The sequence below is a fragment of the Protopterus annectens genome, chromosome 4.part0 (assembly GCF_019279795.1).
Source record: "Protopterus annectens isolate FY-2018-M chromosome 4.part0, PAN1.0, whole genome shotgun sequence".
NCBI classification, from domain to species: domain Eukaryota; kingdom Metazoa; phylum Chordata; order Ceratodontiformes; family Protopteridae; genus Protopterus; species Protopterus annectens.
This window is the reverse complement of record NC_056733.1, coordinates 651,823,599-651,848,421: the sequence shown is the minus strand read 5'-3', so window position 1 is coordinate 651,848,421 and position 24,823 is coordinate 651,823,599. Positions and strand designations below refer to the sequence as shown.

General features: G+C 43.1%; 1 protein-coding gene across 1 annotated transcript in view; it reads right to left on the bottom strand.

Moving 5' to 3' along the window:
- The window catches only part of LOC122799503 (MLX interacting protein), a gene marked incomplete in the record, with an annotated part of 1,086,811 nt that overhangs the window by 12,941 nt on the left and 1,049,047 nt on the right, over positions 1–24,823 (bottom strand).

The following is a 24,823-nucleotide window of genomic DNA, read 5'->3' as shown; positions in this document are numbered from 1 at the left end:
ACTTCTGTTTAAAGAAGCATTATATACTTTGAAGTTTAATACTTTGCATCCTCATGGTTTAAATGAAGAGCTAAATTGGAGATTATTAATTTGAATTGCTTAACTATGTAATTGCTTTATAACTATTAGTATTTAAGTACACTTGTTTGCAATGTTTTTTACTCCTTGAAGGCTTTTTTTCAGCAGAGACGTCAGAGTAATAAATCCTTTTTGTACTTTGGTATCCGTGGTCAGTTGTATTTTACACTGCACATGGGCATCTGTGACTGACATTTTCTGTCCGCAGTCTGGGCACTTTTTAAACCCAGACTTTGGATGCTTGTCCTTATCTTCAGACATTACACAACTTAAGCACACTGATTAACTAAGAGCTGTTTTAAACTAAGTAACTCACACAAACTTACACACAGCCCAAAAGGGGCACTAACAACTAAATAACTACAAACAGTAATAAGAGATCCAAAACAATAGTCCCAAAGGGGATCACTGACTAATCACTAATCCTAAGGCCAAAAGGCTGAAGGCAAGATAGAAATACCGAGGAAAGGGGTAAAAACACAGAAGACTACTATTTACTATCTAGTATATCTTCTACTAAGAATAGAACAAGGGTATATAAAAAAGAAAAAAATATAACTTGCTGAAAGTTGAACTCCCAAAAAAGTCTCGAGCCAAGCTGGAAACCAAGAGATCCGTGCCACGGCAAACTAGATCTGAGGTAATTCCAGCAGTGCATTATGGGACAAGGGGTGGGGTCTCGAGCTACTGGAGAACTTTGAGCTTGCTAGTCTGCCATGTCGGAGCCGAGGATCGGCTCTGAACCCATCAGTGATGAATGAACGGCGAGATTGAACAACTTCACATGTTGCTAGTTCAAAAGATAGTAAGGTCAGTTGTTTCAATAAACAATTTTAAAATCATGTGCAAATTGGCAAACATCATAGTAGCCTCTCTGTTTTCAAAATTAATTTCTTCAGTAGTTGCTCACCTTAGCTGCCTTCTATCATTTAAGTTTACATTCTCACTTTTCATTTTAAGGAAGATCTCTCAAAAAATGTCTACCATAGCCATAACACTGATTACTTTGCAGGAAGTTCTGATGACTTGCTGATGTGCTGACACAACAGAGGTCAGCAGAGTACATTACATAGTCAGACGAGGGAGAAAGGCAAACAGAGACAGGATTTTCAGATTAAAGCAGTTTTACTTGTACTTTTTGACAAATTTTCAATTCTAAAGTTAGTTACACACTATTGGTTAATCTGGTCTTCAAACCCCTATACATTCTGCTTTCCTTTAATCTGAAAATAAATGTGAAGGCTGCTTCTGTTTCACAAGCATATCACATGCAGCACAAACTCCATAACTGTTAAATGTCCCTGATTTTGCCTAGTGTCAATGAATCTTACCTTTCATCTGTCCATGACTTTTGTGGAATCTTCTTGATTTTGCTTTATTTTGTTTTACCCTGTCCATCCCACATAATACTTTTGATTTTCTAGTAAATCACTATGGATTACAGTCACTAATGCTAGATATTAGAGTTTCATAGTTTATAGTTCATTTTTTCCAGAAAATGCATGCTAATGCAAGGCCTATTCTATTAATAAGCAGATACACTACACTCAGCCTGTGTGCAGCATTAGCATGACATTTATTTACAAAAAAAGAGAGGAAAGAGACCCAACCTGCTAATGCAGGAAAGATCCAAGTTTGCATGATCAAAGTGGCAAGCACAATGAAGCAAAGGCAAAAATGTACTGTCTTCGTAAGTCAGTCCACGGAGAGCCAAAGTTTGTGAGTAGGAAATAAAAGTAAAGTGAAATAGAATATATAGTACATTAGATTTATAGAGGGGAAGCCATCCTGTCATCCAAGAAACACAAAGACTGCAGGTATATGCAAAAGGTGGCTGTACGTGATCTTTAAATCCCAGATGGGGCAGGGTTTCGCCTGGGAGGCCTGAGGTGTATGACCCCTTTTAAACTGTTTCAGGTGGGGTCAAGAACAGATGGGTGGAGAAAGTCAGACAGGCAGAGATGGCAGAAGCATGCACTTTAACACTTGAATAAGAAAAAACCTGGTGAAACAATTCCGAAAGGTATTCCAACACTAGATTTAAGTCTGCATGAGGAGGGCTAGTGTCTTTGGTTTTGCACCAAGAAGAAAATCTTTACTATCTGGATAAGTATGATTTTATGGTGGTACTTGCCCCTCTCAGGATAGACAGCACTTTTGTAGAGTACTTTGCATTATCTGGGGTCAAAAGCCAATCCTCTAAACTGTTAGTTTGAGGGTGGTCAGGTCAGGATGAATGACGGACCCTTTTCGCTGACTGAGATGATCACCTGTGGAAGACTGTAATACTGCCCCTTGTTGAGAGACAAGAGGAGGAAGAACCAATATCGCCTTGGCAAGAAAGTGGTAAAAGCATCATGCTCGACCTGCCTAACCTCACTTCTAGCAGTTCTCTGAGAATCAGGGGCAGCAGTGGAAAGCCATAGAGAAAGACGTCTGTCCATCTGAAGGAAAAGGCATCAGCTCTCCATGTCCTTTGTCCGTTAGGTTCTACAGCAGAACCTTTGTACTTGTCTGTACTGCTGAAAAGCAAAGTAGTCTATACCGGGGTGACCCCATTGAAGGGTAACGTCCAGGAAAATCTCTCTTTTTCAGCATGCACTTGTTGAGGTCCAGAAAACCTTTCCTCAAAGAGCTAGGGTGTTGTTCTGACCTGGGGTGTGGTATGCTGCATGTTCATTGTAAACCCTGTGCCAAGAGAAATGTTTTCAATCCAAGACTGCACAGACGGTAGGTTCCCCATGTACCACATAATAGTGTTGTTGTTTGTCTACATTTGTAGTACTCCTGGGGTTCAGTTTGCACTGACAAGCTTTGATGGCTAGACAGACTGACAGTATTTTTTTTTCTGGTTTACTTGCAGCTTCCTTTGTTCTGTGGTCCAGATACCCTGCACCTTCGGGGGGCCCAAGTGTGCACCCCAGGCAATACCTGAATTGCCTGTGGTGATTGTCCTTGTCTGCTTCTGGCAGGGAGAAGTTTGTTCTAGACTCTTCAAGATGGTATTTTTCCACCAGAGCAATTCCCTTTTAAAGCCTGGGAGGAGAGGCAGTAGGGTTTACATGGGAAGGAGATGCTGTTCCCAGGTGTTTTACTGGAGTTTTCTCATGTGCAGTTTTGCAAAGGGACCATTAAAATGCAGGATGACATGTATCCAAAGGTCCTTGGGTATTCCCTTGCAGAAATTATCTGCTTTAGTAGTAGGCTGAGCAAATAATTTGCTATGTAAGAAATTTCAGTACTGGGGGAGGAAGGCTTTTTGTTCCACTGAATCTAAAAGAAAGGTTAGGAAAAGAATTCTTAAGGAGAAGACTTGTGGAGACTGAATACGAGGGCCTTCCTTTTGGAAGGAATACACAGTAATTTGCAAGGCCGCTTGGAGTTCTGGAATGGATTATCCTGGATGAGGCAGTCATTCAGGTAGAGCTAATCATGCATCTCTAAGGATCTGCAATGGGTTATAAATAGAGCTAGACATTTGGAGAAAACTCTGGGATCAGTGGATAAATCATAAGGTAAAGCACAAAAATGCTAATGTAATCCTTCTGCTACAAACCAGAGTTATCTCCTGTGTTCCTTTGAGATAGGGGCATGCGGGTAAGCATCCTTCAAGTCTAGCATGACCATGTAAGCCCCTTGAAAGATCATGAGTAAAGGTTTCCAAAGCATTTTGAATTTTGGGACAGAGGAAATAGTTTAACTGACAGGTCTGGCTGCAGACAGTCTCAGCTGTTCCCTGGGAGGAAGAGGGCCTTTGGAACGCACAGGTCTAGGGCACTGATCAGATTTCCACCTCTTAGGCTGTCTGACTGTCCCTGCTCGTTGAGGATCCTCCTTGTTTTGCCTATGGGGAAATGACAAAGATTTATAAGGATAATGTCTATTACATCAAGGACTGGAAGATAGAATTCCTTCACAGTTTGTTTTCCCTTTTTGTCTAATTTCTCAAAAACTTTTTCTGCAAGAGCGCCAAAAAGAACTCCTTATCCAGTGGGGCATCCAGGAGTTTGGCCTTTACCTGGCCAGAGAGTGGCAAAGTTCTCAGCCAAGTGTGTCTATGAATGAAAGAGCCTGTAGCAGCTACTCTACAAGATGCATCCAGTGCATCGTATTCACATTTTTGAGTGTGCCCGAAAACTCGTAGTGCTAATCTAGCTGTTCGCTGTATGCCTCCCTGTAATGTCTTGTCAGAAATGCCTTCAGTTTTAGAAATTATTTCTTCTTATAGAGCCAATATTTCAATGTGTGGAACTGGCAATTAAGGGCCCTTACAGAGATGGTAGCAGAATTGTATGCTTTTTTTCCCACATCTATCCAGTAGTCTACTTTCTCTGTCATTTGGTCAAGGGTGTCTAACTGCATTTGGAGTACCTTTGGAGGATTCAGTAGAAATTACTGAAGGATCAGCTTGTGAGTGGCAAGCACTCTACAGAATCCTTGGTGCAGGTGGCAGAGTCTGGGTGCAGAGAAATGTCACCAAAACATTATGCAGCACTACATGGACTGGGGGAATAGTCAGTGGTCTGGGAGATGGTAGACTTAGGAACTCTCTAGAATGGGTTTGGGCCTGAGAGAATTCCTTGCTCTCCCAATTAAAAGCCTCTTTAATCTTATGCAATGTATCCCCAAAGGATAAATCCTTGGGGGAGATGCAGAAGTAAGGGTATCACCTGAATCAGGATAGGACTGAGGAGGGACGTGCTCCAAATAGGCCAAGTCTTCCTATTCCTCAGAACCAGAGGAGTGAATCTTTTAGAAAGGAAACATCCCACCTTTTACTAGGGGAAGCTTCGAGGGTAGGCAGCAGTGTCTGTCTGGACTTCCTAGACTTCATGCAGGCCATGACTTCCTCACTTATCTTCAGAAGGTCCTGTGCTTCAACCTAGGCTGTAGCAGCCAAAAACTAGTTAGTTTGGCTGGAGTAAGGTGACTGGTCTCAACTTAGAAAGGAAGAACTTAACGTGCAGTTGGCTGACTGCGACCTGGGTGCATGTTCAGGAAGTTAAACCATGTCTGACAGTCAAAGAAGGATTCTCTACCTTGTAACCAATGCATAAGTGTAAGAAACCAAAGTCATCCAACAAGCATGTTGGAGTAGTCAAATCTAATTGGCCTGCTGCCATGGCGCCTCCTGAGGGGTTGCACCAAAGAGCTTGAGCCTAGCAGTCATTGGACCAAGGGGCTGCAAAGGCTCCTCACCTAAGTCAGGCGATTTAAATGCGGGCACCAAAGTTTTGCTGGCATCTATGGAGTGCTTTTCCTTTAAATTTTTGTTCTTGCATTTCTTGAGCAAGATATCGGTCAAAGCCAAGGAATAACAGGAAGTGGAGGGAACAAGAGTCTGAGGATTCCATGTAGGCTGCAAGGAATTCAGCCTTACACTTAAGTCTCCTTGCGCAAAACCCAAGAAAATCCTGATAAGTGGAAATATGCTAAGGCCCCAAACAAAACAGACAACAAGAATGAAAATCTTTATGCAGGATTGGTTTCCCACACTTTAAACAGTAATAAACCTTTTTAAACATTAATCAGAAAAAGCCCCAACAGGATACTTCTCTGAAGGCAGAAAGGAGTAACTCTGGAGAGAATAAGCTGACAGACAATGACAGCCTGATAAAAATAAAGTAGCGTGTTCAGCAGGGATAGAAAAAGTTGAGGACTGTGCCGACAGACACCTAACACCCTGACGTCTGACATTGGTCTTCGGATGTCCGTGGGGTAGGGATGATGTAAAGACTCTGGAAAGTGGGCCTGCAGGATGACCCAAGAAACAGGAATGGAATATTTACTACGCAGATCATCAACTGATTTTAGGGAGAATCCTCTGCAGTGAGTTAGCCATTAGGTATATTCTTCTTGCACCATCTTGCAAAGGTGTTCAAAAATGTCACAGTCACACACTCAAAGGCAATGCCCCTTTAACACATACTGGTATTCATGTACATTAAAATACTCTCCAGTTATTTATTCTGCAAGAAACTATACTGAACTACATTGCTACAAAAACTTAAGCCTACAGTTTACTTATGGCACAGTTCTGCACCACTGCACATGACTGCAGTAGAATGAAAGGAAGGATTGGCAGAGGGTGGTGGAAAGTGATCCACTGCAGATGAGCTCCTATAAAGAGTACATGAACACTGGTTACAGGTTATTTCAAGGGGACCATCTGCAACTGATTAGCACACACGTAAAAATCACAAGTAGTATTCCAATTCCCAGAAGTGGAAGTCAGGCAAAAAAAAAAAAAAAAAAATACATAAGGAAGGAATTCAGGAAAAAATTATATATGCAAAGGCTCTCCTAAATGACATTCAATTCCTGGACTGGAGATCAGACTGTATGTAGTGGCTGGTAAAGGTACAGATATCAAAGTGGCTGCAAGAAAAATGTCTACGTAATTTGCAAAGGAAAGATGTGCCCATCTAACCACACTATCTAACCACCTACCTACTGTTAGGAAAAACAGAGTAGCAGGCAACTCACATTCAAACAATGGAGAGGAACTAGTTTGTCTTGCGCTAGAACTGAAATGCAAGTGGTGACACGTATTGAGTATACACAAGATACATTCCACTCTGTACTGGGCTTCCACAAAAAAAGGCAAGAAAGTGAAGAGACTAGATAAGGGACACCCTGAACAGCCTTTTGTGGAAAGCAGGGATTAGTCCTGAGGGCTACACCATCCTTATAGAACAACATTATAAAGACATGCAATCTGGACCGTTTCTCCCCAGGCCTCTGCTGAAAATTGGCTTCATTCCAAATCGGACTTTCCCGGTAAACAAATGTTAAATAAATAAATACGTTATAGAAAATAAGGATAAACAAAGTCCTTTACAAGTATTTGCAACCAGGAACAGAAGATGTCTCACTTCCAGGACATACATCTAAGATTTGCAAAAACAGTTTGAAAGGTGAACACAGGATAGCACATGCAATCATAAAATTTGAGTTCCATGTTTAAAAAAAAAAAAAAAGGCTTATTTGCAAGGTACCCAAGATCAGGAATCATACAACATTGCAATGTTGTGTCAAAGATATCCAATATCAATTCCTCAAGACCAAATACAGTGAATAAGTCTCTGCTGAAAGTAAAAGCCACTGAAACTGGGGGTGGGGGGTGCAAACCTACCCATCAACTCCCATGTAGAAAGACATGCATCCTTCATCATTGCTATTACACCAGCTCTGGGATCAGTGTAACACAACAGTAGAGAGACGTTAACCAGTTTAACAAGGCCAGACATCCAAGGTCAACCTTTATACTGTGAAACAGGGAGAAACCCTTCAAAGTCCCTGCAGATTGTTCCTGCAGTTCTTTTCTGCCTGACGGGCAAATGGGAACATTTTACAACAGCACTAGTATCAGACATCCTGGCCAAAACATAATTACAGCACATTTTCTTAAGAGAAAATTTTAGTCAGCAGTTATTTCACAAATCCACTTTCTCGGTATAAGCTAAATATGGAAAAATTAAACTTTGTACTACAAAATAGATGGTAAAACAACAAACTGGTGTCTTCACAGGTATTTCTTCAGGTTTTAAAGTGCCACAAACATTTGCCAATGTGTTGAAAAAAAAAATTTAGTCATCGTACCTCCTGGTGCAACAATTCTGGACAAAGCAAAAATTATGAGAGGATCAAGGTCTAAAACTATGAACACATTTTCAGCATTGCTCTTTTAAACTTAGAAAATTGCTAGAACAACAGATTTTGTATTAGCGTGCATTTTCTGAAGGATGTAAAATATGAAACTCAAGTATCTGACATTATTTAATAACTTTGATCCTCACTTATCTGCCAGGAAAAAAGAACTTATGTACTCACCATAACATTCCATCCGAGTTGTTCATTTGTCTTCAACCTGTGGGGTCTCTGATCTGACTCGGTCGCATATCCAGCATCTCATCTGAGCTGAAAGCTCCTCCCCTTACCCACAACGTCCGTCTCCTTCCTCCCTTCAAATAGAGTTTGCTGCCCAATCTAGTACTCTCACCTGACCCAACACAACCTTGTCCCTACCAGAATCCAAGAACAAGGAGAAGAATAAGAGGCACCCTGACAGCAACCACCTCCTGTACTCGTAGGACCAACAAACAGTTCACACAAGGCCAGGAGGGATGGACGGCTGAAGACAAATGAACTTAGATGGAACGTTATGGTGAGTACATAACTTCTTTATCTGAAGTTGTTGCCTTCATTTGGTCTTCAACCTGTGGGAGAGTGAGTCCCCAGCTATTAAACACCTGGGAGGCCCTCATGGAAGGAAATTCCAGAGCACGGCAGAGCCAAAGGATGCCCTGTTCCTAGCTACAATGTCCAACTTATAATGTGAGATAAAGGTATGAGATGAGTACCAAGTAGCCACAGAATAAATACCGTGTCTAACGAAACTCTAGACCTAAAGGCCGCTGAAGTAGCCATAGATCTGGTGGAATCTGCCTTCACATGACTTGGCGGGGAAATCCGCCTGGCAGAATACGACTGAATGATACATTGGGAAATCCAACGGGTGATAGTAACCTTAGATATTAGTTTCCCTAAAAAGGGCTTGGAGTAAGAAATAAAAAGTTGGTCAGATTTATGAAAGGTTTTAGTCCTGTGCAGGTAAAAACGTAACTGTTTGTGCATATCCAATAAATGCAATTTGTATTCTCCCTTATTTTGAAAATTTGGAAAGAAGACGGGAGATTGATCACCTGATTAATGTTGGCCTCTGAAGCCACTTTAGGTAGAAAGGATGGATTTGTACACAAGGACACCCTGTCCTTATGAAAAATCATATAAGGGGCTTTGACTGACAAGGCCTGAAATTCTGAAACTCTCCTGGCAGAAGAAATAGCAACCAAGAACATAGTCTTCCAGGACAGAAATTGCAGATCCACTGAGGCTGCAGGTTCAAAGGGGGACAAAATTAAGGCTTGTAGTATTAACGTCAGACCCCATGGTGGTGTAGGGTCCTTCACCGGGGGGTCAAAGAAGAAAGGTACTATTGAGGAAGGCCTTGCAAAGCTTTGAAGATGCTAAGGAAACCATATTATCCCCCACATGATAATTAGAAATTGCAGCAAGTTGAACTTTGATGGTGGAAAAACTGGCATCTTGTTGAAAGATTCCAGTTAAAAATTCCAGCACCGTGAAAACTGGGGCAGTAAAAGGATGTAATGCACGCTGCAAAACCCAGATTGAAAAAAAACATCTCCATTTGCTGGAGTACACCGTTCTGATGGAAGACTTATGAGCCACCACCAGGATTCTTTTGACGGGAGAGGATAAGCCAGGAGTCCTGACTATCATGGGAACTGGAACAGCCAAGCAGTGAGCTTTAGAATGTACAGGTCTGAATGAGGAATCCCTGAGGCATGAGAGATGAGATCCGGATCCAATGTCTATGGTGGAGCCACCAGATGAGACCACAAAAAGGGAAACCAGATTTGGGGAGGCCAGAATGGGACAATAAGAATTTCTAGGCTCCTCAGCCTTCGAGCTTTCTGAAGGAATTTTGGAATTAAGGGAAGAGAAGGATAAGCATACAGAAGACCAGGGGACCAAGCATGAATTAGAGGATCTCTGGGGGCTTCCCTGGTGGGGCTGTTCAGAGCAAAGAACTTGATGCATTTCTCGTTAGGAGAAGTGAAGAGATCACAGCAAGTCTGACCCCACTTGTGAAAGATCTGTTCCGCTACTGAAGAATTCAGAGACCACTCGTAAGCATCAGAATAGATTTCCTAAGCCTGACCGGTAGAATGCTGGACCTCCCCGGAATGTGCATTGCCACTAGAAAACAGCCACTAGAGATCGTCCACTCCCATACTCTCATAGCTTCGCGACACAGGGGATAATATCTGGTTCCCCCCTGCTTTTTGATGGACCAGACCACCGACATATTGTCTGTTTGGATAGCAATTGTTCCTAAGGGAAGATGGGCATGGAGAGCCTGCAACGCTAGAGGCACCACCCTCATCTCCAGGATGTTGATATGCAATTTGGTCTCTTAGGGGGACCACGTACTTTGAACTGTCCTTCCTGAGTAGTGCTCCCCCCAAGCTGTGAGGCATCTGTAGTCACCGTGGGTGTGGGGAAAGGTGGAAAAAAGTGACAACTCCGAACAAGGTCGGAGGAATAAATCCACCACAACAGAGAGTCCCTGCACACTCGAGAGATTTGGATAGGGTGAGTCAGTGAAAGATCTAACAAGGACCACTGTACTGCAAGGGTCCATTGAAGAATCCGCATATGAAAACGCGCCAAGGGCAAGAGAGAGTGATTGTGGCTACCATGGACCCCAACGCCCTTAATACTATTTCCGCTGTTGGAAACAGACTTTTGAAGAATGCAAAGAATATGTAGCTTCCAAGTCTGTATTCTGTCTGAAGTAAGAAAAACTTTGGTTTGAATTTTGTCTAATCATGGCCCAATGAAGTCTAATGTTTGGACTGGGGCCAGAGATGATTTGTTGAGACTGATGGTAATGCCCAACTGCTTGGCTAGGAGAAGAAAAGAATCCCTCGCTTGACAGACTTCATGCCTGGAAGGGGCAGCGAGTAGCCAATTGTCCAGGTAGGGGAAGACCTATATGCCCTGGAGTCTCAGGTGAGCCGCTACTACTGACATCCCTTTGGTAAACACCCTGAGGGCTGTGGTGAGACCAAAGGGGAGCACTCTGAAATGGTAATGATTGGCTCCTAGCCGGAAGCGGAGAAACCTCCGAGAGCACCTGTCCATCTTGATGTGATAGTACGCATCCTGGAGGTCGATTGAGCACATCCAATCATTCTCCTGCAGGAAGGGCAGGATAAATTGAAGGGTGACCATCCGGAACTTCGTCTTGGCCACTGACAGGTTCAAGGTGGAGAAATCCAAAATGGTTCTTAGGTACCCCATTTTCTTTGGCATCAAAAAGAACTTGGAATAAATGTCTGATCCGGAGTGGTCCAGGGAGACGGGTTGGATGACTCGCTTTCTTAGGAGCTTTGCAATTTCCAGTGCTGCATCCTCCCTGTGTGCGGATGGAACGTCCGGGAGGTGTTTGGGCAGTGGAGATGGCTCAAGAAAGGAGACTGAATAGCCTCTGGATATAATTTGCAACACCCAATGATCTTTTGTAATGGACTCCCACTCCGTAGGTGTAGTGAGAGATGGCCCCTGACTGCCTCCAGAGACGAGTAGCCGGGCAACCCTTCAGGGTCGTTGGGTGGGTCTCTCCGAGAAAGGCTCTCGAGACCCATAATTTCTCAGAACCCCTCTGCCTCTAGGGCGGCATCTATCAAATTTCCTTCTGCACCTGGGAAAAGGTGAATCCTGTGAGTCTCAGAGAAAACTCTGAGATTTCCAAAGTCACATCTTCTTGATCCCTCGCAGATTCCTAGAGAAGGATCACTGAGGGACTGAAAAGCAGATCCCAATGGCAGACGGAGTCTTTCTGTCCTTCTCACTCTGAACTTAGGTGTCACATACTGACTTTCCAAAAAGGGAAAAAACAGTCATAAGGGGCATTGGTAAGTGACAGCTTAAAGGGTTCCAAAAACTCAGAAACCCAAAACCAGGCGTGTCGCCTGATGGCAACTCCTGTACCAGCTGCTCTAGTAGCTCCCTCGGTCGCATGGAAGATGAGATGCATAGAGGTGTTCACAAATAATTTTAGGGTGGCCATACGAGCGGAAACACCTTTTTGTCCTCCAACATGGACCCAGGGGTCAACTAAGTAATCTCCTTCCCCAGGTCTCGCTGCAGCCGAATCACATATGCCATGTAATTTGGTGCCCGTATAGAGAAGGTCGCTGAAGCATACGCCCACTTCGCGAAAGGGTCCTTGGTCCTTGACTCTTAGTCAGGAGGGTGGATTGTAGAGCTCTCCTGAGCAAGCTCGCTCTTAGTGGCAGCTACCAACCACCATGACATCAACCGTGGATCCCTTATTCCAATGTGATCTGTCTGACGGGAGGCTCAAAAACCTTGTCTGGCCGTTTGGGAATGGGGTCCACCGTGTCTGGTTCTTTCCATTCCAGAGATGCAATGAGATCCACTAAGGGATCTGCGGGAGGGGACACCCAAGTAGTAGAAAGTCCTGTGCCAAATGCCTCCAGGAACATCGATTCGTCTGATATAGGTTTTTGGGCAGACCACCCCCCCAAGCTGGTGAAGGAGTTCCATGATGTCTCCAAAGAAGACATCCTTGGAGGATGACTGGGAGGAACCTTCTCTTTCCTCCAAATTGGTGTCTTCAGTGAGACACTCCAGTGGGGAGTCTAAGTGCCTCCTTTTGCATGTACGTTTGTGAGGGACCTCCTCAGTGGGGATCGTTGGAGAGGACTCAACAATGTCTTGCTGTTCCCAAGAGGGAGTGTCCTGGGGCAAAGAGGTGGCAGGCTGTCCCTGAGATGGCAGAATGGCCGGATCCGCGCCAGAAACAGAGGGAGCTGGGGCGGAATCAGAGGACTAGATAGTCAAGGGTCTCAAAGAAATCGAGAGTACCCTCTCCACCACGTCGAAAGCAAACTGGGAACAGACATCCTTTGAAAGGACAATAGGAGGAGCCATAACCCTCTGACCTAATACGGGAGTTAGAGCCAAACCTCCAGGTGCTGAGATACGAAGCGGAAGACTCTGCTCCGACAAACTTGGAGCTAACACCCCCTCAGATCCGATGCCGAGGCTACGGCTCAGAGAACCTTTCGGATCAGGGTTAGTCAGATCCAACCTGCTCAAGGTGATGGCCAGCATTGAGGTACATGGTACCATCAGCGCCGGCCCCCAGACGCCAAAGAGTCCTCAGATCCAATGGCTCCGAAACAGGAGGTCAGATCTGAGCAGTAATAGGGGTGAAAAAGAGCTGCATGCTCCCTGCTCTGGAGGGAGATGAAGCAGGCAAGACTCCCATCTGTATATGGGTGCGGATGAACTTCTGCATCATCCTATCCATCTCTGCTTCGCTAAGGCTACAGGTGGAGTGGGAGGAAGAGGTGACAGACACCATCCTGGAGGGCTGGTGAGGAGAAGCCTGAGCCAGAGACCGGGTCTGGAGCTCCTCCGGCTCCGGAGGGAACAGAGGGGAATGAAGCCGGGGAGACTCCAGCCTTGGAGCCGACCTAACTTTGGTTGGTGGGCCAGCTGAAGCCGAGCAATCTGGGGATCGCTTCTTTGGTCTACTGCTCTTGGATGATTTGTCTCCATCCCCAGTCTTCTTAGTGGGAGTTTGTGCCCCAGAGGCCGGGAAGAAGACCGGGGCAGAAGCTGTGGCGGCAGAATCTTGAGTCCCGGAGGAAGAAGCAGGAAGAAAGCTCTTTAGGATAAGCTTGTTCCTCCTGTCCATCAGTGTCCGGGGATTAAACCCAGCACAGATGGAACAGGCGGTCTGAAGATGGGCTGCCCTAAGACAAACGATGCACACAGTGTGGCCATGAGCTGGGGAGAGCTTGTGACCACACTCTATACATTTTCTGAAGCTGAGTTTGGGAGTTTCGGATATTGTCCCAACTTAAGGCCCAGCACACACACAGACAGCCCACACACACACACACACACACACACACACACACACACACACACACACACACACACGAGGAAAGATGGAGAGAATTTTTTTTTTTTAACTGCTGGAAAAGCGCGAGGGGAGGTAGAAAAGCAGAGAAATAGAAGAAGAGAGTAATTTTTAATCAAAACTGTCACTTACCACAAAATTTTACAACAGAGTGCACAGATCGTGATGTGGACATGAAGTGCGGCAAACGAGATCTGAAGGGAGGAAGGAAACAGGGGCATTATGGGTAAGGGGAGGAGCTTTGAGCTCAGATCAGATGCTGGATATGTGGCCGAGTCGGATCAGAGATGGATCCAGAAACCCACAGGTTGAAGACCAAATGAAGACAACTTCAGATCAACAAATTTTATGAGGGGCAGATAAAAATGAGGCAAAAATATGGACATTCTGCAAAATTCTGGGCAACTGAGAAGTATGAGTGGCAATATGATAGTATGGGCATAGGATTGAAACTTTAGTTTTTCTACATTTTTTTTCACCTAGCACAGGTAGGTTTAAAACAGAATGGCTGCAGATTAAGTATGGCTGGGAGGGAGCGGGGGTGAGTGAGATCCAGAAGAAAGGGTGTTGGAGCATGTACAGAATTAGTAGGTGGTATTGCTGATAAATATCTCCATTACCTTGGGTGCTATCAGAATACTGCGGTGGTGGTGCTGCGGTAGCGCAGTCGCCTGACATTAAGACGTTGTCCCGTTCAATTCTCAGCTAGAGCGTCTTCTGTCATGGAGACATGCGTGAATGGGCATGCCTTCGTTGAAGGTTGTGCGCCATGCCATGGCTGGCAACTCAGTACATAAAAATCTACTGCCAATCATTAGTGGACCGGAGTTCCGCTGTGGCGACCCCTAACTGGGAAAAGCCGAAAGACACAACAACAACAACCTTGGGTGCTATCATGACAGTTTGCTTTCGATAAAATGGAAGAAAATTTTCATAGCTTTTTTAAAGGTTCTCCACGAGTTTTGGTTCTGAAGCATGATGTTTTGTTTCTTGCATAAATGTACAGAAGAAAAACTAAATTTGCAGTACTGATGTTAATTCCAAAGTTTCTGAGGAAGGACAGAAAATACTGTCAACAGTTGGGACTTCCTAAAGAGTTACAAAGCTGCAATGGTTAGTTTTGGGCTTTTGTTTTATTAATATATGAAGCAAGTTAAATACTCTTGTTTACCATTTAGCTATATAAGCTTGTTTGGAAACAGTTTGTTAACTACAGGCAGACAAGGCTGTAAAACAGATTAAGGGCATCTATAGGATTTCTTCCACTGTAAATCTGACTAGAGTTCTAATGACAGTGGTGTTCTAGCTTTCCTTGAAAAGGCAAGCTTTCAATGCAGATGGGTTTGGCTTTTTGCCACTTGTTACTCAAAGTGTTGGGCAAAGTCAAAAGTTATGTACTTACGACAATGAGATCTGTATGACTGTTTCATCCTTCTCAGTCACTAGCACTGAAATGCCAAAAGGTTGGCCATGTGGCCTAATGGATAAGGTATCAGCCTTCAGATCAGAAGATTGTGAGCGAGTCCTGCCATGGTCATCCAAAAGCAACTCAATTTTGGGGTGGGTTTGGCATAATGGTAAAGGTGATAAAACAAATGTGAGCACCAAAAACACCAAAGCAAGCTTTCCACTGCTAAGAAACAACCAACGGAGGTACTGGATAAACGATTTTATTGTTCAACACCAACTGTTTTTAAAACCTTTGCTTTTCAGCACAAAACTGACTCCTGGTAGAGCACAAGTACAGACATAAGCCAAGCAGGTTAAATCGCTTTGCTTTTCAGCACAATACTGACCCTTGGTAGAGCACAAACACGTGAAAATGTCCACACAGTTAAATTTGCTTTTCAGTACGGAACTGACTCCTGGTAGAGCACAAGTACAAAATTAGTCCAAGCAGTTTGAATCACTTTGCTATTCAGCACAATACTGTCTCTTGGTAGAGCGCAAATACGTGAATAAAACCAAACAGTTTAAAACTTTTCAGCACAATACTGTCTCTTGGTAGAGCACAAATACGTAAATAAATCAAAACAGTTTAAATCAAGCGCTTTCTCTTGGTCTCATTGCCAAGCTTTTTCAAGATCAAAAAGCAATGGATTTCTAACATCTTTTATAGGGTCAATTAACAATCATGTGATAGCTTAATTAATTAAGTATTAAAGTTACACAAAACATTTCAAACGAGCAGTAATCAGTGTACTTGCCACTGCTGTAAATATACCAGTATTACTCCGTAAAATGAAAAACCTTAAATAAAACATATAAGTTCACTTAACTGTACTTATCACTATATTTACATTCAAATGATTTAATGTTAAAAAAGTGTATAAAAAATATATATATAAAAATGTATGATAAATACATATAGAACTATATGAATGTACACCAAGTTTATAAAACAATGCCCAACAAATCATGTATTTAATTATTTTATTATGGGGCTATATACAATAGTCTTAAAAATGTTTAAATAAATTGATTGTTGAATGAATTAATTTTAAAAGGAAATCGAAGCAGTTTAAAATTGTATTATTTTAAAAATTATGCTTATTTTAAAAAACACACTAAATATGAATTTGCAAACATTAAATTATTATATGGCTTAAAAAAGTAACTTGCAATCATAAATTATTATAAAATTTTATGTAAAGCTTTTATGTACAACTATTAAAACACTATACTAGAAACAGATTAATATACATTTGATTACATCTTAATTCATGACAATGTCTCCTTGATATATACATCACAATCTGGCCATTCTTATCTTAAGAACACTTTTAATGTTCATAGGTTCATAGGTTTATACTAGGCTATCTGCCCTAAGGCATTTATAAGCCTAGCCCAAATTTTTGTGGCTTACGCCACCCCTTATATGAAAAAATACTGTGCCCATTAGTTTGTTGTGCCTCTGTCCAGCAGTGACACAGAGATGATTCCCGGGGTAAACCTACGATCTCCCATCCACAGGTCTAGATTTCTCTTGAACAGAGTCAGCGAGGTGCGCTGCCTCACATGGACCGGGATTTTATTCCACAGCATAGGGAGTCTCTGAGTGATAAATCTATCCCTCCAGCACGTCCTATTTATATCCGTGCTAAGGTTTAAGTCGCTTGCTCTAGTGGTTTTGGTGGATTTGGATTTTTGAGGTGGAGCATGTCCATTAATTCCGGGTTGGACATGGCCTTGTATGTCAGGCACATGTCACCTCTGAGCAGGCGGTATGCGACTGAGTAGAGCTGGAGTTTCTTCAATCTGGCAGCATATGACAGATTTTGGAGTCCCTTTATCCTTTTGGTGAGGAACTTTTGGGGTCTCTCCAATTGCTGCAGATGTCGGGTGAGATACATCCCGAATGGGGCATTGTACTCTATCATTGGTCTGATAAGTGAAGAGTACAGGGAACAATGACCTCACTAGATCTGGATGTGAATCCCTTCATGATCAGGTGGGCAATGTAGAAGGTCTTTCTAACCACTTTAGCAATGTGAGTGTCAAAAGAAAGGCCACTGTCAACCTGGGTCCCCATGTCCCTGATAACCTCTTCTGTGCTTAGTGGATTGCCACCTATATGGTAGCTTGGGGTTACCTTGTTTTTCCCGAAGGGTATGACTATACATTTTTGGCGTTTAACTTCAGGCCATGGCTCTGGCACCAGCTATCTGTTTCCGTGAGTCCCTTCTGAAGGATATCCGTGTCCGATGCACTTTCCACTATGGCGCCCAGTTTGCAGTCGTCTGCAAACTTTGTCAGCCAAAGTCCTCCCATGCTGGCCTGTACTTCTGAGAAGTAGATGCCAAACAATAGGGGGCCAAGGACCGAGCCCTGTGGGACACCACTTGTGACCGGCTTGGAGTCTGACACAGCGCCAGCAACTCTAACCCTGTGGGTTCTGTCCTTAAGCCAGTTTGCAACCCATCTTGTGACATATGGGTTTACATTTAAGCTGGTAAGTTTTTCTACAATACCCGAGTGGGGTATTGTGTCGAAAGCCTTTGCAAGGTCAAGGTAGGCTGTATGGACTGCCTTTCCCTCATCAATGGCCTTGGTGACTGTTTCGAAGAAGTCGACCAAGTTCAAAAGGCATGATCTTCCCTTGACAAAGCCAAACTGGGTCGGGTCCAATGTCTGCAAGTCCCCTATATCTTTGTTTATGAGCTCCATTATGATCCTCTCCATAGCTTTGCAGACTAGACTTGTTAAGCTTATGGGGCGGTAATTACCAGGGTCCGTAGAGGCGTTTTTGTGGAGTGGGACCACAGTTGCCGTCGCCACTCCTTGGGCACGTATCCTGTGGTAAGGCTGAGATTAAACAGCTGCCTTATGTGCGGGTTAATTCCTCATTTAGCTCGTGTAGCACACAGCCGGGGACACCATCCGGTCCCATTGATGCTGTGTTTTTAGCTTTAGAGAGAGCAGCTTTCACCTGCGCATTTGAGATGTCCGGGAGGCTACACTCGGCTGGGATAGTTATCTCTCCTTTAGGGGAGAGGGGTGAAGTTTGCACTGAACCTGTCTGCCAGTATGTTGGCAATGTCTGTGGGTTCAGTGATTTTTGTATCATTTTGGACTAATTCTGAGCATATCTGGGAGTTTCCACCCAGGTTCCTAACATAGCTGAAAAAGGCCTTAAGATTGTCCTTTGAATCCATGGCAATTTTTCTCTCAAAATTGGCCTTAGTTGATTTTATGAGTGCTCGTAATTTTTTACTAATAATGATCAGGGGTGACTTCCCTTTTATGGCTTTTGTTCTATCATGTAATAGCTTTCTCCTCTTATTGTAAAGTTTGTTAATGGCTGGGGTCCACCAGACTGGACGTTTGCCCTTTGTGGAAAGAGTCTTGGTTTTATTTGGGATTGCCTGATCCATGCAGTCCTGGAGGTGTTCATAGAAGGCATTTGTAAGGGCTTCCGCAGCTTGGGTTGTGGTTTCCTCTGGCTCAGGGGCCTTGAAGGATACCACACCAGTCTTGAGTAGTGTGAAGTTTGCTTTAGAGAAGTTCTTCACTATGGTTTTTTTGTTGGGGGGGGGGGCGGGATGTGGATTTCCAGTGAGATTAGTTTATGATCAGATCTCACCAATGAGGGATATACTTCGGTGTGGAGCATTTTGTCCCCATGTTTGTGACAATGAGATCTAGTATATTTTCTCCTCTCGTGGGAACAGTGACTAGCTGTTCCATGGCATTTGAATTTATGAACTCCAGGAACCGTTGGGCTAGAAAGTTAGGGCTTGAGTAATGTTCCCAGTCTATATTCGGGTAGTTGAAGTCACCCAATATGATGGTGTTTGGAGATAAATTTATACCCTCCAGTGTCTTCAGGAAGGCTGTGTGGGGTTCCTGAGTTTGAGAGGGTGGCCTGTAGCATGCTACAATTTGTAGAGCAGTTTTGCCTATGGTTAGTTGCACCTGGATGGTTTCGAAGCTTAGATGCGTTGCCACCAACCTGGAGGTGTGGGTATCCTTTATGAATATGGATACACCCCCTCTTTTTGTGGTGTGGTCCGGGTTTTGGGGCCGGAACGCATGATATGATGTAAAACCTAAAAGTGCCGGGGTGCTCTCAGGAGCCTTGAACCAGGTTTCAGTTACAGCACAGACATCGATGTTCTCCATACTGTGAAGGGCCTCGAGTGCGTGCATTTTGAGATTTAGACTTCTGGCATTGAGCAGCATTACCCTCAGTTTCTTCCCATTTTTGTTTTCTAGGGTGGTAGGTTTAGGATTTGAGCCTTGCCTAAAAAAGGCACTATGGGGGTGGCAAGAGCCTTAGCCAATATCCGGAATCCCAGGGGTGACAGGTGCAAGCCGTCCCTTGCGAAGCAGCGTGGCTTGTCAAGCATGTCATCCCAGGCAGACAGACACTGGATCCCCTTTGAATGACACCAGACATTAAGCCAATTGCTAAAGCTGATCATCTTGTCTCTATATTGTGGCATCATTCTTGGTGAAGGAAGGATACTGCTCAGGGTTAGGGTCATACCTGCCTGGGCTACATAATCAGAGAGCTCCTCTATGTCTCTTTTCATGTAGTCCAGGGAGGTGCGTCTCAGGTCGTTCACACCAGCATGGACAATGACTGTGTCATATTTGTACTTGCCGTGGAGTGACCCGAGTGCTTGTGTTATGTGGCGGATTCTAGCGCCCGATAGGCAGCTTACTGTGACCCTCTCCTTGTTCAGCCTGGTGAGTGGGACGTCAGTGTGTCTGACTATGGAGTCACCTATGACAAGTATGTTTGATGTTGTATTTGGCCTTAAGGGCTGTGACTGCTTTGCACACTGCTTTTGTGGTTTATGTGTTGCTTGTGGGGTGTCTTGAGGTAGCAGTTGTTTGGGTGTCTGCTTTGGAGGCCTCTGCTGTTTAGGTAAATTTTTACTCAGAGCCTCCGAGTATGTCTTTGTGTGTTTATGTGTTTGATTCAGTGGAGTGGTAGCATTATGTGAGGCTGGTTTTGTGGTGTGTGTAGTTGCCTTCTCCTCCTGTCTGGTCTTGCCAGTCCTGAGTTGAGAGAGCTCAGCCTCCAGTTTGGCTAAATAGCTGCATCTCTCGCAAGTATATGTTTACACTATCATTTAGACCGGGACTTGTGGCAGCATCCAATTTAAGTTGCCACAATTCCTTGTATTCCAAACGCGTTTCCCAGTCTCCCCCTCTACTATCCACTTGCACCTGTTCTAACACTATGAATTTTATGGACATTTCAGGACAACGTAATAGGTGTTTGTAAAAGGCATTTGTGTCTTTTTTCTTTGAAACCTCATACATGTGTTCGTAAATCCTCCTTCCCAGAGACCTTTCTGTTTTACCTATACAGAAACTGTAGCACTTGGTACAATAACCTAAGTAAACAATCCCATGTGTTGCACAGTTTGTGTGAATACTGGCTTTGAAACAAAAACTCCTAGATGGAATAAATAAGGAATCACTATTTATAATATGTGCACATTGTTTACAGCTTCCACATTTGTAAGTGCCTTTTTTCAACTTCCTATTGTTACTAGTTCTTTCTTGCTGTTGAAATTTATCAAACAATTCCTTTATGTTCATGTCCCTACGTCTTGTGAATTTTGGATGCTTCGGGATATGTTTACATAATTCTTCGTGTCCAGTTAAAACTGGCCAAAATTTATTAATCACCCCTTCAATTTGCTGTGAATCAGTTGAGTAGGTGTGAATGTAACTGTTAGTAAATACTATTGTATTACTCACACTAGAATTCACTACATTACTCTGGCCTAGACCTAATAAAGGAGGAAATTTTTGCTCTCTATGCTCAATAACTTCTTTGCTTAATGTGTCTATCAAGTCTTCTGGATACTCCCTCTCCAAAAACATGTTTTTTATCGTCACCATTTCTTCAATAAAGAATTCTAGGGTACTGGACATCCTTGAAGCTCTTACCATTTGCCCCTTAACTATACCCTTCTTTTGATAGAAAGGGTGACCACTTGTATAATGTAAATAAGTATTGGAAAAAGTGGGTTTCCTAAACAATTTGGATGTGAACCTGTTGTTGACAGTCTTTAGAAATTGTAACGTCCAGATAATTCATTTTTTCTTCACTTAAATTGTAAGTAAATGACAGGAAATTGGTTGTGGAATTAATGTATTCAAAAAAGTCCATAAATTGTGTCTCAGTGCCTGTCCATAAAATACTTATGTCGTCCAAAAACCTTGTGTAATGCTTAATGCATTCTTTCCATTCAGTTGAGAAGATGAATTCCTGTTCCCATTTATGTAATATTATATTGGCATACATGGAGGCACAAGGTGCTCCCATTGCCACCCCCTTCCTTTGTCTATAAATTTCTCCATTAAAAAACATGAAATTATTCTTTAAAATAATCTCCATGAATTCCACTAGTAGATTGATGGTATTAGTTGACAAATTTGATTCTCTAACTAGTGCATCATTAAACCATTCCAGTCCTTGTTCATGGGGAATACTCGGGAATAGGTCTACGACATCAATGGTAATTAATAGTAGATCCACTTGAAATAATTCCCTCTGAATACTTCTTAGGAAATCCCAAGAATCTTTACATATATATTGCAGTGTAGTAGCAAAACTTTTCAATTTGTAATCAACAAATTTACCTATGGGCTCCAAAACACCTCCTTTTCCTGAGACAATGGGCCTGAATTTTAATGGTTCTAGGCCTTTATGTGTCTTTGGAATTCCAAAAATTAGTGGGATTTTAGGTTTGCTGACATTTAAATAATTATAAAGTTCTTCGTTGATGAACCCTTGTAATAAATGATCCGTTAAAGTGTATTTAATTTTAGAGTAAGCCAGATTTACTTCATTTCTAGAAACTAGTTCATATTTTTCAGAGTTTTGCAATAAATCAAACATGTACATTTCATAATCTTGTGTATACATCAAGACTAACCCCCCTCCCTTGTCTGGTTTCATGGTCCTACACTTTTCTTTTCGTAAAAACTGTATTAGTGATATTTCTTCAGCCTTCATGTTCACCAGTACTCTTTCTACTCTTTTACTAATAATCTTTCTTATCTCTATAGTGGCCATCTATTCGAATATCTTTAAGCATGGGTGGGTTGGGGGATTAAAAGTACTGGCTCTTGCTAGTGTGTTTCTATTGTGGGGCTGTCCACTGAATAATGGTAAAGGTCTTCACCTCATATACACAAGGTACAGGGTTTGATTCTGACCCCTGGTTATTGGCTAGGCTTAAAATGGCCCTTCAGGGCAATTAGCCTAGTATTAACCAATGAATAACATTTTTCAAGGGTTCAGTTCTTCCCTTTACTCCCGAAGTTTCTGGTTTCCATTATCACCCCCCCCCCCCCCCCCCACACACGCATAGAAGGCCACTCGGAGCACAGTATACACCACATTCCCATCAAAAGAATACTCCTAAAAAGAGCCTCCCCGCATCAGGCTGGGGGGAGGTGGATGGGATACTGAGAAGGATGGACCACCATCATGCAAATCTATTCTTATGTTAACTACAAAAATTGCAAATCTGACATGATCTGGCTCTTTTTCCTCAACCACAAGGACATTGTCTCCAGCACACCTACACGGGTGACCTCCTCAAAGCAGGATCAAGAGCTAGAAACCACATACAGCCTGTAATTAGCAAAAGTGCTCAGAAAAATCTAGGCTGCTAGTGTGTCACGCATAGACGTTCTTACAGATTTAAGTAGAGGTTACTGTCATTGTATAATGCGCTAACAGTTCAATGGCAATCCCTTATTATATTTACCATAACAACATTTGATAGGATCAGTCAATCATTTAGACAAACTGCACTTGGAAGTCTTCATGTTCAATTTGTTAGGGGTGTAAGAAATGAACAATCATGAATCCTTCCTGAACACCACTCCTCATAAAAGCTTAACAGCTTATGCACACACACAAGGCAGTAACTCTCGCTTTACTGGTATGGTTGAGAAAGTATACTGAAAGACTAGCGGACTGATTCTGATTAACATCTGTGGCTACTCTGGGCATGAAATTAGGATTAGTTTGTGGGGCTACCCTGTCTTTGTGGAAAATACAATTTGGGATCAATACACAAAGTCTAAAGCTGAGAAATGAAGTCTTGCTGAAGTAACAGCTACCAATAAGAGTTTTCCAATACAGAAATTTTAAAACTACCCCAAAAGATGAGCCAAAAAGGAGAGCAGCAAGTTTCTCTAGAACAAAGCAAAGACCCTATGGTGGAACAGACTCCCCACCTGTCAGGTTAATGAGAAAAGTGCAACCTGATAAATGCCTTACAAACCTTTACAGAAGTCAAAAAAAGAATTATGTAAGGCCCAAACGGAAATCAGTGACAGCCAAGGTATGTACCTTGATGGAAGAACAACTTAACCTAGAGTCAAACATTTGCACAAGGTGATCTGGTTGAAATTTCTCTCTCCTGTTTTGCTCCTGGTGAGAGAAGGAACAGATGGACATTGACTCCTGATCATCTCAGACTCCTGACCATCTCTGATTAGGCTGAGTGTACATGTAGGACATTCCCAAATGATGATCTTTCTGTTTTGGAGGACATTTTCAGTTTTAATTTTGTCTTTATGTTGCACTGAGTCACTATACTATCCAGGGCATCTACAGACTACAAGTGTAATAATCAACCAACATCCTGGCAGATAGGTTCAGTGCTAACTTTACCCCCCTGTCATCCCCTAAAGGGCCCATCTCTATACCAGAAGAATGCAAAGTTCCTGTAATCACAGCTGCACAGGTAAAAAAACACACAATCCAAAGCAAAGAACACAGCATCCATGGGACCGGACGACATCCCAGGCTGTGTTCTACATGAACTACAGAATGAACTGGCACCCCACCCAAGTACCATGTTCAATCATAGCCTCACATCAGGCTAAGTGCCCACTGAATGGCGCACAGCGACAGTTATCCCACTCCACAAAGGGGGAGCCACCACAGACCCCGGAAACTACCGCCCCATTAGCCTAATGAGCCTGGTGTGCAAGGCTATGGAATGTATCATCATGGAACTTATAAACAATGACATTGGTAATCTCCAAACTCAAGACCCCACCCAGTTCAGGTTTGTAAAAGGCAGATCATGTCTCCTAAACATGAGAGACTTCTTTGAAGCAGTCACCAAAGCTGTAGATGAGGGTAGGGTGGTTCACACAGCCTACCTAGATCTTGCCAAGGCTTTCGACACCATCCCCCACTCTGGAATTATAGATAAACTCACTAAACTAGGTATAAATCCCTATGTCACAAGATGGGTTGCCAACTGGCTCACTGACAGAACCCACACTGTGAAAGTAGCAGACTCCAAATCCAACTTCAGACCAGTGACAAGTGGAGTACCACAGGGTTCAGTCCTGGGTCCTCTCCTGTTTGGTATCTACTTCTCTGAAGAACAGGCCAACACAGAAGGTCTTTGGCTAATGAAGTTCGCAGATGACTGCACACTAGGAGCCATAATCAAAACTCCAAAAGATGTGGACATCCTACAAAAGGGCCTCGCTGAGACAGATGCCTGGTGTCAAAGCCATGGCCTCAAGCTCAATGCCAAAAAGTACATTGTCATCCCTTTGGTAAAAACTCAGTACCCATGAACTACCACATAGGTGGTAGTCTACTTAACACAGACAGTATAAGAGACCTTGGGACACAGGTGGACAGTAGTCTCTCCTTTGATAATCACATTGCCACAGTAGTCAGGAAATCCTTCT